Raw genomic sequence first — 12,772 nt, 5'->3', positions numbered from 1 at the left:
GGAAAGGCTGCTGGGCCTGGGATATACTAACAAACATTAACTGTTCCTGCCTTGCTTTCTTTGTCTGTCTCTGTTTCTGTTTTATTTTTTTCTCTCTTTCACTCGTTCACTTTCTGCCGTTTTATTTTTTCGCTCTTTCTTCTTTCTGTCTGTCTCTCATTTTTTTTCTTTTTGTTTCTCTCTCTCTTTCTCTCTTTCTTTCTCTATCTATTGTAGTGCTTTCATACAATAAATTGTAGCGACTAGATGATGATTATTGTTTCGTTAATTGTCGTGTCACGACTTCTTAAAACCTATTCCGCCCCTCCCCCTTATCGTCCTTCGTATTCCTACACTGCACTGCCATTAACTGCGAGAAGGCCTCCTCCACACATGTCAGCTTATGTATCCAGTTGAGTTTGTGCTTTATCAACCTCCCTTGTACAGGTCTCTTTCTCGACATTTTTTGGGGTTTTTTTTTCTACCTCATGATTCCCTACACACAATTTTCAACTGGTTTTATTTATTTATAAGCATTCTTAAAAAATTATTTTTTTTCAATTCTCGAATAAAAAGTTATAAACTCATAATACTATTTTTCTATGGTCTTAGCCATGCGTGCACAAATTAAATTTGATAAACATGCCAGAATTGATAAAGTCATTCTATAGAGAACTGTAGATATCCCAGCATGCTCGACGAGTCTGAAACGATTTCCATAACATTTCCGGTCGTTTGGAATGGGAAATAAAAAATTCAACTTTTTTTTTTCGCTTTTATACATTACCGGTTAGTGAATGTTTCTCCTATCCGTTGTGCTGCTCTCACCATTATTAACCTTAAACATTGTTTTACTAAGCTAACACGCGCCAGGTCTTCAACACGCTTCTCAAGAGACTTTCTCCTTTCTTCATGTCTTTTTGCACAATTCTAGAAATCTCAACTCACGAAGAAACTCACGGACATCTTTTTTTTTTGTTTTTTTTGTTTGCTTTCTTTCTTATCATTTCAGAAAAATCCTTTACAATTTTTTAAAAATTTTTGTTGAATTGATGCATTGCTGGCCATTCGTATTCCATCCTGAAACATACGTCTAGAAAGAATGTTTTTTGCCAAGACAACAGAACGTGCACACAGCCTCTCTCTAAACGCCTCAGCCTCTTCCACCACTATGTTAATGTGCACGATATTGTGGGCCAACGTGAGGAGTGACGAATGTTGGCAGAGAGCCTATGACGCAAAAGAAAATATCAACTTAAAAAAAAAAACTTTCTGTTTTCTTTGTGTCTGACACTTGCCAAGTTCAGGCGTGTGCCTCCTTACCTTAGAGCTTTTATATTCTTGTGTTTGTTTTTGCTAACCACAGTCTTTCTTCTCTCTTTCTCTGCCGCTATCCTTTTTTTAAAAAAAATTCTTGTTCTCTCCCTTTCTTTTGTTCCTCTTCTATGCCTATAAACATCTTCCTCCTACCTAGATTAATTTTCACTTACATGTCCGATAACTCTGTCATGCTCTAGGTCTGTTTTATTTTTTTTTTTTTTCGTCGTTAGCTTATCTTCTTATCTTATATAATACAGACGTTACTTCAAAAAAGAAGATGATTACGTCCTACGCGTCATGCATTTAGTCATGCATATTAACCAATGACTTAAATTCTGCCAAGTCACTGGTTTTCCTGGCTAGCTCAGGCAACCCATTCCATGCTCTAATAGCACTAGGGAAGAAGGAGTATTTGTACAAATTTGTCCTAGCATATGGGACGAGGAATGTGCCTTTATCTTTGTGTCTTTCAGAGTATTTTATTAAATTTTGTTTTTGTATTTGAAGATTATGGTTCAGTGTTTTATGTATGATTGCTACTTTACTTTTGAGCCTTCTGTCCTGAAGGCTTTCTAAATTTAGTGATTTTACTAAAGGTGTTACTCTAGTCAAATGTGAATATTCGTTTGTTATGAATCTCACTGCTCTATTTTGTGTCTGTTCCAGTTTCTTAATGTTTTCTTGAGTTGAGGGGTCCCAAACGGAGGATGCATATTCTATTATTGGCCTAACCAAGGTTAAGTAACATTTTAGTTTTATGTTCTTATTTGATTTATAGAAATTTCTTTTAATAAATCCTAATGCTTTGTTTGATTTTTTTGTAGTTTCATCAATATGTGGATTCCATGATAGTTTTTCATTTATTATAACACCTAGGTATTTTGCGTTTTTAGTCTGTGATACTGGTTTGCCATGAATAAGATAAGTGGAATTAATTTGTTTTAGTTTTTTTGTTACTCTTAACAACTGACATTTTTCTGGGTGGAAAGACATGCTCCAATTTGATTCCCATTTCTGTAATTCATCTAATTCTCTTTGTAAAATATCTGTGTCTTGTGTTGTTTTTATTGTTCTATATATTATGCAATCGTCTGCAAATAATCTGACTTTTGTTCCTGAACTAATGCAATTTGGTAAATCATTTATGTAAATTAAAAATAGTAGTGGACCCAAGACTGTACCTTGAGGTACACCTGAGTTTACTGTTATCGGTGTTGATTTAGAGCCATTTATTATTACAGTTTGTTCTCTCCCTATCAGAAAGTCTTTAATCCACTGATGCAGTGGACCATTAATGCCGAAATATTTTAATTTTTTAAGCAAACTATGGTGGTGAACTTTGTCAAAAGCCTTAGAAAAATCTAGTAAGATAGCATCTATTTGTTCACTATTATCTAAACCTTTTGAAAAATCATCAATTAGTCCTATTAGTTGTGTTTCACATGATCTATATTTCCTAAAGCCATGTTGGTATGGTGTGAGGACATTATGTTTGTCTAAGTGGTTTATGATGTTGCTACATATTATGTGTTCTAGGATTTTACATGTGATGCTGGTAAGTGATACTGGTCTGTAGTTCCCTGGGTCAGATTTTTCTCCTTTTTTAAATAGGGGGGTGACATTAGCTTCTTTCCAGTCCTTTGGTACTCTGCCCTGGTTAAGTGAAGCCTGAAAGAGTATTTTGAACACTGGGGCTAGCTCATTACTTAGTTCTTTGAGTAATCTAGCTGGAATACCATCAGGTCCAGAAGCTTTATTTGGTTTGGTGTTGGCTAATAGTTTTTGAATTCCATTTTCTTGTACTACTATATCTTCTATGTTGTCTACTTGGTTCAAATTCAGTAATATGTCTTTGTCTCCTGGGGCTGAGAATGCTGATGCATAGTATTTGTTTAGAATGTTTGCTTTAGTTTCATTATCATTATGTATTATGTTATGTTCATCTTTTAATGGCGCTACGCCTGTTGTTTCCATTTTCTTAGACTTAATGTATGACCATAGGTTTTTGTTGTTATCTTTAGATATTACATTGTTTATGTATTCACTCTGCAGCTGTCTGCTTACTTTTTGGGTTAAGTGTTTAATTTTTATATACTTTTTGTAAACTCTTTCTGCATTAGTTTCTTTAAATTTTCTATAGAGGTTTTCCTTCTGTTTACAAAGCTTCTTTAGTCTATTATTAAACCAGCATTTATTTATTTTGTTTGATGTGCATTTAGTTGGTATATGATTTTCTATTATGCTTTTAAGATGGTTTTTAATGAAATTCCAGAGGTCATCGACTGGTTGGTTAATGTCTTTTTCTAATAAGAATGTTTGTTGAAAGTTTAGTGCAGCTTGGTGTAGTTGTGTTAGGTTACATTTATTCCAGAGTAAGATTTTTCTTTTGGGTTTTAAGTATTTAGGTTACCAACGCTATTAGCATCCAATTATTATTGTTATCGATCCTTACTTAAAGGGAATCTGCGATGGTTTTGACAATTTTTGATATATTATGTGTTTTGATTTACAGAAAATTAATAAAATGTCCTTTTTATTATATTTTCAATAAAAAACTTGATAATTGAATTTTTTTCCTTTTGACTTACTGTATAACGGAAAACCATACAGTAAAGATGAGAATTTCGTAAAGGAAATAGATCTAGGCCTAAGCAGTTCTATCTAGATCTTGTGGGCAAAGAAAAAATACGTATTTAAGAGTAGATCTACATGCTTGACTAACCATGGCAGTGTAGATTTTCTCGCCTGACAGTCAACACACAACAAACACTATCGCTTGGTTGTCTTGTCATGATCGGCTAGCCTGTACATTGACCAGTTTGTTAGAATCAGTCAGACACAGGATCTTTTTACTTTTTTGGGACAGGGAGGGGTGTTGATGAAAATGTTACTTTTTTTTACTTGAGTTGTTTATCCTAATGCTTTTAGATTTCTCTGCACCATAGCTCTGGACTAGGCCCTCACTAACCTTGCAGGCACTTTACGAATAAATCGATACCATTGGTTAGATCTAGATTCGCTTTCAGCATTGTTGATGGAAATGACGTATGCCCAACCTAAAAACTAAATCTAATTTTTTGAGATGTCAAGAATTTACTGTCTAATTTATTAAATATAATTGTTTGTAAGCATTAAAATAAAAATGATACATGTTTACTATTACGATTTTGCGCAGAATTCAAATATGTCAATAACTAATTTTTTTAAAAAAAAAATCGGAGTTTCCCTTTAACAGTCAAATCTATAGACACATGGACTTTCGTTAAAGGGGAAGCGAAAATATGTTCTAACATCTGTAATAATGTATACAAAGACTTAAAAAAAAAAAATTAACAAGATTCAGGTAAAAGTCTGAACACTGTGTCACGTAGATGCAGGGCCAGTAAACGACAATAGAAACAAATTGATCTTGTATGCTGACACAGAATATATCAGCCAAGGACGCAAATCACTTTCACCTTTGCTCAGGTTTGGTTTGCAATGCACTTAAGAGAAATGTCTACCATCCTTATTTTTAGGAAAATTCTCCAAAGTAATCTCAGGTGGACCTTTTTGTAATAAATAATCAATACAAGATCTTTCCATTTTTTTTTCTAGACACATGGCAGGATAATCCAGATTTCTCAATGAATCGACCACATTTAGCTCATTATCTATAACTACATGTTGATCAGTTATTACATTATTGCCTTCATTTCTTACGACATGTTGATCAGTTGTTAGTGTTACATCATTTTCTTCTTCTCTTACGACATGTTGATCAGTTGTTAGTGTTACATCATTTTCTTCTTCTCTTACGACATGTTGATCAGTTGTTAGTGTTACATCATTTTCTTCTTCTCTTACGACATGTTGATCAGTTGTTAGTGTTACATCATTTTCTTCTTCTCTTACGACATGTTGATCAGTTGTTAGTGTTACATCATTTTCTTCTTCTCTTACGACATGTTGATCAGTTGTTAGTGTTACATCATTTTCTTCTTCTCTTACGACATTCACCACTGCAGTTTTTGCATTCTTCATAGAATCTGTTTTAGCTGTCTCACTAGAAGTGATTATGTTCTCATTTTCGGGTTTTGATCGTTTTAAAAACGTATTCTTGCTCTATTGGAACTTACGTTTTGGTTAAAGTTCGCACTATTATTATATTTTTATTTAAATATGAAATACTTTTTTTATTCGCGTAAGATTTGTGTTTTCCATATATCATAATTTTAATAATAATTTTTGTCTAATTGTCAGGAGATTTTAAAAATAATTTTCAGGACTTTTCGTATATTTTGCATCATTATGCAATTACAGATATACTTAGCGCGGGGCCTATGAAGGCGCGGGGCCCACTGCGGCCGCATAGGCTGCAGTGGCTTAAGACCGGCCCTGCGTAGATGTCTATGTGATAGTAGTAGATTGTGTACTCAACTTGTTATTAAACTCCAAGGAGAAGTTAATAATTGTAACTCCTTGATTTTTAGATATTTGGAGTGGTCTTCCATGATGTAACCAAAAAATACACCCTTGTTTGTCTCAGTTACGCTATGGATTTGGCCCTGAGGTAGTAGGGGCAGCAGGGGCTTGACCTTTAAAAGGGCCCTTGCATTTTGACATGCACTTCATAAATACATAAGTCCAAATGCCAATTAGTACAGTATAAAAGTGAAATTACCCAAAATTAACCATTAAGACTCTTTTAATGACCAATACTGCTGTTTATTGGCGAGATAACATACAAGTGAAACATTTCCATTCATATCGCCTCTCGCCGTGTTTCCTGTACAGCAAAGGTCATCTATAACATCATCTAGATTCTAGATCAATGCTGTCTTGTACTTTTGACCTCGTGTGAATAGCGAGATTACATGACAGTGGCGTAATATTAAATAATTAATGTAAACAAATGAAGACATTCGTTTGAAGTCTATTGGGCAAAGCTCATTGGAAGAACTTCTTGCAATAGTGAAACATTACAAGATGAACGTAGACTGAGAATGTGTAGAATGTCATTTAAGGAGGAATGGATTTTTTTTAAAAAGAAACTTTTGTTATATTGTGATGAATGCATGGGTACAACATTATCAATATAATAATAACAATGAGAATTAAAAATAATAGAAATAATAATCAGACTCAGAATGTTTACCCCGTGCCTCTAAAGCCAACCAGTTTTTTGCCCCATTCCGTTAATTAGAATTAAGATATAAGTTTACGTTTATTTTTAACACGAGGGGAAAAAAGGAAACAAATCTATTGGCATGGAAATACATTTCATTAATAGATGAGACTTCTAATTACTTTGGAATTTTAAATGAGGCTACGGCCATTTACTTTAAAGAAAAACAACACAAAAACCTTATTCATTGACAAAGTGAAAGAAAAATGAATCGGACGTACATGGTATTATCAGAGGGACAAAAATGTCATGACATAGTGGGGAAAACATTATCTATCTATCTATCTATCTATCTATCTATCTATCTATCTATCTATCTATCTATCTATCTATCTATCTATCTATCTGTCTGTCTGTCTGTCTGTCTGTCTGTCTGTCTGTCCGTCCGTGCGTCCGTCCATCCATCCATCTATCTATCTATCTATCTATCTATTTATCTATCTATCCATCCATCCATCCATCCATCCATCCATCCATCCATCCATCCATCCATCCATCTATCTATCTATCTATCTATCTATCTATCTATCTATCTATCTATCTATCTATCTATCTATCTATCTATCTATCTATCTATCTATCTATCTATCTATCTATCTATTATCTATCTATCTATCTATCTATCTGTCTATCTGTCCGTCTGTCTATCTCTTTACTATCTGTCTCTATTTCTATCTGTCTCTCTGTATAGCTATGTCTGTCTGTCGCTGTCTCTGTTTCTCTCTATCTATATGCTTTTTATGTCTTCTGTTCTCTCTGCTTCTCGCACAAACTTGAAGTAATTTGATCCAAACATTTAATTTACTGCTCACTGTCTCTGGACTTGTTATTCATATGATTATAATGTCTTCCCCCTGTAATGACATTACATTTCCAGAGATACAGACCATAATTTAACAATGTTTAAAACAATATTTAAAAAAAAAACTCAGTGTAATCATATATGTGCACAAATATAATTAAACAGTTTAACTTTCAATTGTTAGTTTACAAAATGTTTATATTCTGTTATAATAGCCAGGACGTTTAAGCAACTAAACTGATCAATAATTAATAAATAAATAGGAACATCAGAACTGTTATATGTGTTTGCATTGGCTGAATAGATTTTCATGGTGGATGAAGTTTATAACAAGCTAAATATAATAAAACCTTTAAAAAAAAGGGGGGAAAAACTCCGGGCTTACAACAATATCTCAAAATGTCAAGGTTCTTTTCTTCTCTAATATATGCATGTGTATTTCAATCTCATCTCATCTCAGCCAGTAGTCCCTTCTGGGGCAAAAACTACCAATCAGCTTCCTCAAGGCATCTCGGTTTTGGACGAATCTCTCCAACTGTTTCACATGTCGTACCCATCTTCTTGGCATCTGCTTCCAATCGCAGCGCCATGTATTCCTGGGCCGTCCCCTCTTCCTCTTTCCTTGGGGGTTCCAGGTTAGGGCTTGCCCTGTTATGTTGGATGCAGGCTTGCGAAGGGTGCGGCCTATCCATCTCCAGCGTCTCTGAAGGATATCTACTTCAATGGGCTGCTGCTTTGTCCTTTGCCACAGTTCCTCATTTGGGATATTGTCTGGCCAGCGGATCATAAGTATCCTCCTCAGGCAGGTATTGAATACCTGAATTTTTTTCATGGTGGTGATGGTGGTTTTCCAGGTATCGGCTCCATATTGGTTTAACAATGGTGTTAAAGAGCCTGATCTTGGTGGTAGTGCTTATTTCCCTAGATCCCCAGGTGTTCTTCAGCTGATGGAAGGCTGCTCGAGCTTTACCAATGCGGGTTCTGACATCTGCATCTGTTCCTCCATGGTGGTCTAGGATACTGCCGAGATAGGTGAAGCTTTCCACCTCTTCCAGCGACTCACCTTGGACTGTAATGGATGTATTGTTGGATGCTTTTATCTTGAACACCTTGCTCTTCCCTCTGTTTATGATAAGACCCATTCTAGCTGAATAGTCATCCGCTGTTGTGTGTGAGAAAGGAGAGCCAAATCATCTGCAAAGTCAAGGTCATCTAACTGTTTCCACTATGTCCACTGTATACCGTTCCGCTTCTGGTCTGTTGCTGTCTTCATGACCCAATTTATGGCTAGTAGAAACAAGAAGGGAGAGAGTAAACAGCCTTTTCTCACTCCTGTTTGGACTTCAAATGCATCTGTAAGTTGTCTTCCATGCACTATTCTGCAAGTAATCCCCTCATATGACTTCTTGATGATATTTATAATTTTTTCAGGTACTCCATAGTGTCTCAAAAGTCTTTAGAGGGTCTGCCTGTCCACGATGTTAAAAGCCTTCTCATAGTATATAAAACTGACGTAGAGAGGGGAGTTCCATTCCATAGACTGTTCCAAATTTATGCGTAGTGTCGCTATCTGATCTGTGCATGATCTCTCCTTTCGAAAGCCTGTGGCTTGTTGGTTACGGAGATGTGGATCTAGAGCATCTTTCATTCTGTTTAGCAGAATGCGGTTAAACACTTTTCCTGGAATGGACAGCAGCGTTATCTCTCGATAGTTGGAGCAGGAACTAAGATCGCCTTTCATTGGGAGTTTGATGAGGTAGCCCTCCTTCCACTCTGGTGGCAATTCTTTCTTTTCCCATATCTTGCAGAAGAGAGTGTAGAGAAACTTCACGCTGGTGTCAAAGTCTGCCTTTAGTGCTTCAACTGGGATGCTGTCAGGTCCTGCAGATTTGCCATTCTTCCATTGCTTGATTGCGCTGCGAATCTCTTCCCTGGTGGGTGCACTGCACTTGATAGGTAGGTCTCTTGTAGCTTGCGGTATCTCTGGTGGGTTTGCAGGAGTAGTTCTGTTAAGAAGCTCCTGGAAATGTTCAATCCATTTCTTCTTTTGTCCTTCTTCATCTGTTATCCCGTCACCATTTTTGTCCTTGACTGGTCTCTCTGACAGTAAAAATTTTCCTTGTCCTTCTCTTCACTGTCGTTTGTTGGGGCGTAGCATTGGACAATGTCTAAGTTAATCCTTTTCTGCACTGTGTGGAATGAGGCTGTTATTATCCGTGGTGCATGCGCTTTCCATCCAATAAGTGCTCTCGGAGCCTGCTTAGACAGTATCAGGGATACTCCCTGAATGTGTGCGGCCTCTTGCTCATGTCCTGAGTATAAAAGTAGATCACCCGAAGTCAGTTTTTTCTGCCCCCTAACCAGTCCATCTTGACCCGCTGATTCCTAAGATGGTGAGGTTGTACCTTCTCATCTCAGCTGCCACTTGCGCTGTCTTCCCAGTCTCATACATGGTCCGGAAGTTCCATGTACCGATGGTGGTGGTGGTCCTGGTAGAGATGATGGTATTCGGCCTGTTGGCTTCCAGATGACTTTGGATCTCACCGATATGCGTCATAAACCTTCCAGCTGGAGGTCCATCCTTTCCCAGGTCTGTGAATTCTGTTGATTTGCTGTTTAGTGTTTCTGTTTTCCACAGGGTAGGTTAGCTAGCCCTACGCCCAACCCTCCTCCTTTCTCAGCCGGGTTTGGGACCGTCACATGGGGGAGTTGTGTATTTCAATGATGGTTACTAAATGTAACCAAGTCCTGAACAATACCGTAACAACACATATAACGACAGAATGAAGATTCAGGATGTCAATGCACGGACATAAAACTTGTTTATTGCACATGCTTTAATATAATATAGGCACAGTTCTGGCAAATGAAATATCCAGTATCAATTAAAATATAACTGCTCAATATCCCATAAGACTGAATAATAACTATACAGAAATAATTCGAGTCTATACTTCAACTCTATAACCAAAATCCAACTGTACTGAACTAGGAACAAAACCACACTGTTTTATTATAAGTTACATTCCATTCAAAAAAAAAAACTGCTCACAAAGTAAAACAATCGAAAACAAAAACAGTCTTGAAGTCAACAACTTGAATTGCCCCCCTTCTCCTGTTAAGTAAACAGGAGACTCAGGCTGACCAGAACTCAGTCCTGACACACAATAATGTAGACGTTATTTCCATTATTCGATATCAAACACAAAAATTAATTACCAATAATTAATTGACGAATCGGTTAATTTCTTGTTAAATTGATTGATGTTTTGGTAGGCAAAAATAAATAATTGTGGAAAGTTTCAACTTGATCCGGGAATGGTTGTGAGAGAAATGCGTGTACAAACTTTTTACCAGACAGACAGACAGACAAGTATTTACAAGATTTCAACATAGATTAAAGATTATTTAAAATATTTTTAACAGATAAAATGGCAATATAAAAACTTGGATAATGTATTCAGTACGAAAACATAGATGATATGGCAATATTTAAAAAAAAAAAAATTAAATGTGCTGTCAACATCATTTTCAAACCTCATTTCGCCTTTTAAAGCTTACAGTGCTACAAGGTGAGTGGACACTATGAGGTTTCATCCTTAAGTCGAAACAAGACCTACTTCCCTACTTTATTTCTCTTGATTACTAGACCAACACATCTAAAGCTTCCTTTTTAAAAAATAATTTCTTCTTTACTTTCTGTGAAGAATGAACGTTGTAATGTTGTATTCACTTGTTACATAAATCGTTGCTTTCTCTCATGATATCATTATCTACTTCAAATGCAACTTCTCTATACAATGTTCATATTGTATTTAATAATAATAATAATAATCTTTATTATCCATAAGGAAATTTGTCTTACGATTTGTGTATTACACCAAACAAAACATTATAAGTATAGAAAACCAAAATATACATTCACACCAGACTCCATCATAATTTACATGTGGAAGGTTTATATCAGATAGTTGAACTTTATTTAAAGTTCTGATTACCAGAGGGACAAAAGAGTTCCTGTGTCTGTATTTTGCTACAGTTTTAGCGGAAGTTTTCATAGTTGTTGTAAAGAAGAGTATTATGGGAGAGGACGTTGTCATGGAGTATATTTGTTTAGACTGATGTATTACATGATTAAGAGGGTTCTTTTGGAACACAGGATTGCATATAAGGCTTTTGAAAAGATGGGGACGGCCGATGAAAGAAGTCAGGTGCGAATATTAAATGGTGAGAACATTTTTTTTTTCTAAAAGGAAACCTCAGAACTTGCGCTATTCAGTTTTAGCTTTATCATCATAGGAATCCTTGGGCCTTAGGCGTCTTTTCTTTGCCTCTTTTTTGGGCTTTATGTGCCTCTTTTATGGGCTTTCTTGCCTCTTTTGTGGGCTTTTTTTTTTTATAATATGTTTTTATTTGTAAGTTATCATAATTCACAAGTATTAAATCATAAACAATTGAAAAGTGATTAACCTAAAAAATATAATAATAGTAATAGAAATATTATTTAATATGAAAGACATACTACCTAACCAATGAACCCCCTAAAGACAGAAAAATGATACAAGTATACTCTACTCCAGAACAATCAACACAATATCAGATATCCCTGACCCCAAACACCCTATTTCTGAAACACTACATGAGCATTGTACAGGTATATGAAAATCAAACTAGATAATTCTCTACCCTAAAGTCCATTATTTTTCTAAATGTTAATTCCAAGTGATTAGGATCAAACACCTTATTATTATGTAGACATTTGAGCCAGCTAGCCCAAATAAGATTCCTGTATTCGGAAACAAAAAACAATGGTGAGAACATTTAGTTCTTTGTAGATATAACTGCCTAAACATAAGACAAGTTGTTAAAAATGTTTAATTGTATATTTCTACAATGATTTTGAAAGGGTGAATATATTTGTGAATAAAAAAAATGACTTTATTTAGTTGTGAAGAAGGCTTTCAAGCTTTTATTCCAATGTGTGTAATTCAAGTCAATATATACTTCTACAAGCTACAGAACAACATTATGCCTATGAAGAAAGAGATCTCTGTCTCCCCTCCCCATCAACCCTTAAATTTTCACTCGGGATTTCTCTGTTTCCTTATCAAGTTCCCCTTTCAGACCTTACGATAAATTAGACAGTTGATGTTAAGGTAGACTGTTTCTTTGGCCAACGGTTAATAAGGAAGGTGTCATGTGTCCAGCACAACGACCAACCACCTTTACTTTCCCCAAGTAAATTCAAGTACCCATTAGAGTTGGGTGGACTCAGGATCGCTATAAAAATCCCGAAATAAATTTTAAAAAGACCCCAGGTCCGGAAGCCAAGCGCTTAACCACTCAGCCACCGTGTCCCTCAATTTAATACAATTGAATTCAATACTGCCAAATAAAGTATAGTAATATTGTAAATAGTATTCACATAATCTGTTTGCGCTAGTTAACGATTAATGAGGATACCATGTCGCCATCTCATTGACATGATCGAAGGAAGGAGCGCC

General features: G+C 35.7%; 1 protein-coding gene across 3 annotated transcripts in view; it reads left to right on the top strand.

Moving 5' to 3' along the window:
• The window catches only part of LOC106056486 (neuroligin-4, X-linked-like), a 269,821-nt gene that overhangs the window by 225,039 nt on the left and 32,010 nt on the right, over positions 1-12,772 (top strand). The window lies entirely within an intron of this gene.

Source organism: Biomphalaria glabrata, chromosome 15 (assembly GCF_947242115.1).
Source record: "Biomphalaria glabrata chromosome 15, xgBioGlab47.1, whole genome shotgun sequence".
NCBI classification, from domain to species: Eukaryota; Metazoa; Mollusca; class Gastropoda; family Planorbidae; genus Biomphalaria; species Biomphalaria glabrata.
This window is presented reverse-complemented; position numbering and strand designations above follow the sequence as displayed.